The following is a 6,166-nucleotide window of genomic DNA, read 5'->3' as shown; positions in this document are numbered from 1 at the left end:
ACCATAGCGACTTTGACAAAGGCTATATAGCTGGACAGACAAAGACCGACTGTTTTTGACAAGGGCGTTATTGTTGCAATGTTGGATTTGGAGTGTTGAGCATTCATAAAAATGACTAAATGTCGCCTTTGTCACACATAATGCAAACACGATTAGTTTCATAACATGTCTGAGCGTGCATGAACATTATTCCGCACACACACACACCCGCATAAAAAACAATTTAAATGTTGGTTCGCACGTCACATAAAGGGAACACATTGCTAATACTTGTTTGCATTATTCAGGTGGATTTATATTTCAGTTGGCAAGTACTCAAAAGTAACACAATACACAATGAGTGCATGCATGCTCATAAAGTTGACATTGTGTTTCTCCAAAGCATGGTTACTTTTGAGCGTCTCATTGCTATAACGCATTATTGAAGGCATGTTTTTCATATCCGCAAGAGAAAAAAAAAAAACTTTTGATTATCGAATCCACTCTCTCTCTCTCTCTCTCTCTCTCTCTCTCTCTCTCTCTCTCTCTCTCTCTCTCTCTCTCTCTCTCTCTCTCTCTCTCTCTCTCTCTCTCTCCCCCCCTCTATCTCCCCCTCTCTCTCTTTCTCTCCCCCTCTCCCCCCTCTCTCTCTTTCTCTCTCTCTCTCTCTCTTTCTCTTTCTCTCTCTCTCTCTCTCTCTCTCTCTCTCTCTCTCTGTTTATGTCAAACTGATGTTTGTGTGTGCGTTGTACAATCCAATAAGTCTAAACAAAAACCAGAATAATTTTCCTCCTGTGCCCCTACCTGGTTGGGCACAAAAACATCACTTATTCCGGCTCTGAGTCAACTTCGATTACCCAAAACAACAAAACAAACCACAAAACAACGACAACAACAAAAAAAAGGCAAAAGAAGCAAACGCACAGACAATCACACAAACAAACAAACCAACAATCTTGTGCCTTTTGGGTCTGAGGGTATGAGCAAAGTTAAAGGTTGCTACCATGCAAAATAACAGTGGATATCAGAGCCACTACAGTGGCAAATATTTCTGGTCAATTTGCATTAGGTTAAAGGTTGCTTTTTTGCAAATAAATGTCCTAGCATTTCAAAGTCTTAACAACGGTAAAGCTTCAAATCTGTCAAAGCGCCTACAATAAAGAGTCGTCACCAGGGAACACCGTACACCCTGTCGATCCGCAAGACATCATTCGGTCACATGCACCGACTAAAATGAACACGTGAGGGACATGTTTGAGGCCAGGGGACTCGTCGTACGTTAAATATACAATCCTTCCAAAATAAGTAAGTAAGGATGAGGCATGACTGAAAGCCCTGTGAGCTCCGTGCACCTTCTAGTGCCAATGACAGTAACTTTAACAGAGTTACAACAAGATTTGAACGAGAAGGAAGGTGTACCTTTGACTGGTACTCGCAAAAACGGCGGGTGAGCTTGCATTCGTACACGGTCTCGAAAGGGTCTTAACAAAGGGTGTTCAAAGTCTAGCCCTCACATAAAAAGCAGGACACATTTGAACAGTCTATTTTGGAATCAATTTCCATTTGAAAAGATAACTTCATGCTCAACAAGGTAGTTGGATTGTCTCCAAAACTCATGATTCACAGGTTTCCATTGGGAGTTGTGCTGTCACACAGAAGAAAAGCGGCCATTGTCAATGTTAAGTGAGCACAATGATGAAATAGTTTGTATCGATTATTATGCTAATGTGGCAGAGCATTCACATTATTCCGACACAGCAGCAAGAAGGAACCGAGGTGTGTGTGTGTGTGTGTGTGTGTGTGTGTGTGTGTGTGTGTGTGTGTGTGTGTGTGTGATTGCGTGTGTGATTGTGTGTGTGTGTGTGTATGTATGTGTGTGTCTGTGTGTGTGTTTGTGTGTGTGTTCGTAAGCTTCTGTGTATGTGTCTGCGCGTTATTGTGTACGTGCGTGCGAGCGAGCGTACGTGCGCGCGCGCGCGCGTGTGTGTGTGTGTGTGTATGTGTGTGTGTATGTGTGTGTGTGTGTGTGTTTGTTGTGTGTATTTGGGGAGGAAGGTGCGTGGGAGGGGAGAGTATTGACATCTTATTATGAAACCAATCAATCAATGAAACAAAACTCACCAATCATTCAACCAATTAATCAATCGATCAATCGGTCAATGCAAATCGGTTAATGAATGATTGAATCAATCAGTCAATACACCAATCAATAAGTACATCGCAGGATCACTGGGCCAATACGTTTTTTGCATCTAACTTTTCTAAGAACGATAGAAGCAAACAAACAAATAAACCATTTTGCGTAATAGTCGGATTGAACGGAGGACCAACAAGTCTGACAGACGACGTAGTACGGACAGCAGTGAAAGGCAATACTCTGCTACGGTTACCTGTTACAACAACTCCAAAGGGACACACCCGAATTCGGGACGTTCTTTACCCAAGGGGCACAACACCACGCTGACAAGTTAGTTCGGATAGTTTTTCCGGAGTATCGAATCCTTGCTGCTCACACACAAAAACACCACATGACACTTAACCTTGCTTCCATTGTGCCTTTTCGCCCAAATTATTATATAAAAAAGCTTGTGACTTTCTTCGTTTGGGGCGACGTTAGGGATACATTTTACGACTGTGTCATTAAAACATGTACCTAAAATTATAGATGTGTTGTGATTAGTTTGTTTGTTTATCATATGTATGAAAATAAAATTAACAGTGTTGTAGAGTTGGCAGTTTTCTTACTCAAAAATTAGAAGAAAAAAATGCAGTCATGATGGATGAAAAAAGTTTAATTGTACAGAATTCACATGGAGGAGTATACTCTTATCTCAAGTAAAGACCTTAAAAGGCGAGAATCCGTCTCGAGGAGACCAAGCTGAGTTCTGAACATGAAGGAAAGAATATTTAATTGGCACTTGCAACATGGGCGCCTGGGGCCAGTTTCATAAGATAGCAGTGAACCGACTGACAGTCGATCGACTGCCCAGTCGATGGACTGTGGTTGATCGCCGGGTCACCGAAAAGCGCGTTTCATGAGCGAATCGCCGTCACCCGCGGACAACCGCAGTCGACCGACTGTACAGTAATCCGAATGGCCAAGTCGAGGGCTAAATTTAGCAACATTACCACTTCCGTTTGCTCATTCGCACGTGGAAATGGCCGATTTCGAAGAAAAAACAAGTCTCGGCCCGCTCAAAATAACAATGACCGAGACTTTCAGTAATTCCTTCGCGTGACGTCGAACCCTCTTACGCCATAATGTGACGTCTTCAAGACATAACCCTGACTTGTCTCCTGGATTACTGCGTCATGATAGATACATTTCGAAGAACAATCACAAGGTTTGGCTCACAATCCAAACAAGTGTGAGCATTCTGCCATTGACTGTGCGGATAATTACATTTATTTTCGGTTTACCGCAGTAAGCCGAACACAGTGTTGGGGGGAGAGCATCACCGTGTTTGGCCAACTTCCGGTGAGACGACCCGCAGTCGGCCGACTGAAATTTTGTTCGTGAAACCCGATAACGTCGGATTACTGTGGTTCTCTCGGACAACTGCAGTTGGTCGACTGTGTTTCTGGCTTATGAAACTGGACCCTGGTCTCGCATTCGTGCACGGTCTCGAAAGGGTCTTTACAAAATGTGTTTAAAGTTTCGCCCTCACGTGAAGAGCAGGACACATTGCTAACGTCTATTTTGGACATCATTTATATTTGTAAAGATAACTTCCTGGTCAACAAGGTAGTTGGAATGACTCCAAAATCCCTGAATTGCAAGTTTTAATTAGATTTGTACTGCGAAGAAAAGATTCCACCGTCAATGTTGAGTAGGCGCATTGATGAAATCGATGGTATTGATTGTTATGCTAATGCTGCTTTTTAGAATGAGTCACATGATACTGGAACAGAAGCAAAACAGGTCAAGAAGGAAGTTGGAATGTGTCCAAAACTCATGATTAACAGGTTTTTATTGTGAGTTGTACTGTCACACAGAAGAATAGCTGCCATTGTCAGTGTTGAGTTTGCACACTGATGACATTGATTGTATCGATTGTTATGGTAATTCAGCACGTTATAAAGAGTCACACCATTCACATTATTCTGGCAAAGCAACAAGAAGGAACAGAAGTGTGTGTGTGTGTGTGTGTGTCTGTGTGTGTCTGTGTGTGTGTGTGTGTGTGTACGTTCCTATCCATCAAACCGGGTTCACGGCTAATTAACACTCAGTAAAAACTGGGTTCTTTTGAAAACTGGGTTCCTCAATCAGGGACCCACTTTTTTTAAGCATGACAAAGAGTGAAAATAAAAAAAATAAAAAAAATAAAAACGTCTTTTTTGACGGAAAGAATGTCATAACCATGTTCAAAATGACATTCTTTCCGTAAAAAAAAAAATAAAAAAATAAAAACTTTTTTTGTTGACGGAAAGAATGTCATAACCATGTTCAAAATGACATTCTTTTCGTCCCCTATAGGCGACGAAATAGGTCAAATTTTGTGCCTTTTTTAGTGTAAAATTCGTCGATCCCGGAGCGAGTACTGCACCCAGTGCCGTTGTAGTGCAAGTGCACTACAAAGGCACTGCGCCCAGTGCCGTTGTAGTGCAACTGCACTACAAACGCACTATCCGTTGTGTGATGTGAGGAACCCAGTTTGGCGGAAAGGAACGTATGTGTGTGTGTGTGTGTGTGTGAGTGTGTGTGTGTGTCAGTGTGTGTGTTTGTGTGTGTGTGTTTGTGTGTGTGTGTTTGTGTGTGTGAGTGTGTGTATGTGTGTGTGTGTGTATGTGTGTGTGTGAGTGTGTGTGTGTGTGTGTGTGTGTGTGTGTGTGTGTGTATCTACAAGTTTTTGGAGGAAAAAGCGAGGGAGGGGGGAGTTTTGACATCTCAGTGTGAAACCAATCAATCAATGGAAAAAACCACATCAGGAATCATTCAACAATTAACCAATAGATGAATCGGTCAATGAATCAGTAAATGAATTAATGAATCAATCTGTCAATAAACCATTCAATGAATAAATAACAGCATCGTCAGGCCTATATTTTATTTTATTTTATTTTTTCTTCGGACGATAGAAGCAAACAAGTGAGCCATTATGTGTGAAAGGTGGATAAAACAGAGGACCAAAAAGACTGACAGACAACGTAGTACGGACAGCAGTGAAAGGCAATACTCTGCTACCGTTGCCTGATGGACCATCTCCAAAGGGAAACATTTAATCTGAGGTCGTTCTCTAACCAAGGGACACAACACCAGGCTGACAAGTTAGTGCGGTTAGTTTTGCGTGAGTGACGAATCCTGACTGCACAAAGTACCTTGATCTTGCTACCGTACTGCATTTTCATTTTGAAGAGTAGGGCGTAATTCTATTTAATTATTCATATTGATCAAGTCTATTTTGGAACCATGTTTTATTTGAAAAGATAACTTAATTTCTTTTCAACAAGGTAGTTGGATCGTCTCCAAAACTCATGATTCACAGGTTTCCATTGGGAGTTGTGCTGTCACACAGAAGAAAAGCGGCCATCGTCAGCGCAATGATAAAATCGATTGTATCGATTGTCATGCTAATGCTGCACGTTAGACTGAGGCACAGCATTCACATTTTTTTCCGGCACAGAAGTAGGAAGGAACAGAGGCGCGCGCGCATGTGTGTGTGTGTGTGTGTGTGTTTGCGTGTGTGTGTGTGTGTGTGTGTGTGTGTGTGTACGTGCGTATGTGTGTGTATGTGTGAGTGTGTGCGTGTGTGTGTGTGTGTACGTGCGTATGTGTGTGTATGTGTGTATGTGGATCGAGGGTGGTGACGAAGGGGTTAAAGCGGGGGGGGGGGGGGGGGGTCAATTTGTTCTGAAACCAATTAATCAATAAAGAAACTCGTCAATCAATGAACCAAGCAATTGATCGGTAAATTAATCAGTTAATGAATCAATTAAACAATAAAACAAGATCCTTATAAAACAAGCAAACAAGTATGTGTTATTGACGGATTGAACGGAGGACTAACAAGTCTGACAGACGACGTAGTACGGACAGCAGTGACAGGCAATACTCTGTCACCGTTGCCTGCAACAATAACTCCAACGGGAAATACCGGAGTTCGGGACATTCTTTATCCAAGGGACGCAACACCAGGCTGAGAAAGTGGTTCGGATAGTTTTGCTCGAGTAACGAACCCTTGCGGCC

This window comes from Littorina saxatilis, unplaced genomic scaffold (assembly GCF_037325665.1).
Source record: "Littorina saxatilis isolate snail1 unplaced genomic scaffold, US_GU_Lsax_2.0 scaffold_290, whole genome shotgun sequence".
In the NCBI taxonomy this organism is placed as follows: Eukaryota; Metazoa; Mollusca; class Gastropoda; order Littorinimorpha; family Littorinidae; genus Littorina; species Littorina saxatilis.
This window is presented reverse-complemented; position numbering follows the sequence as displayed.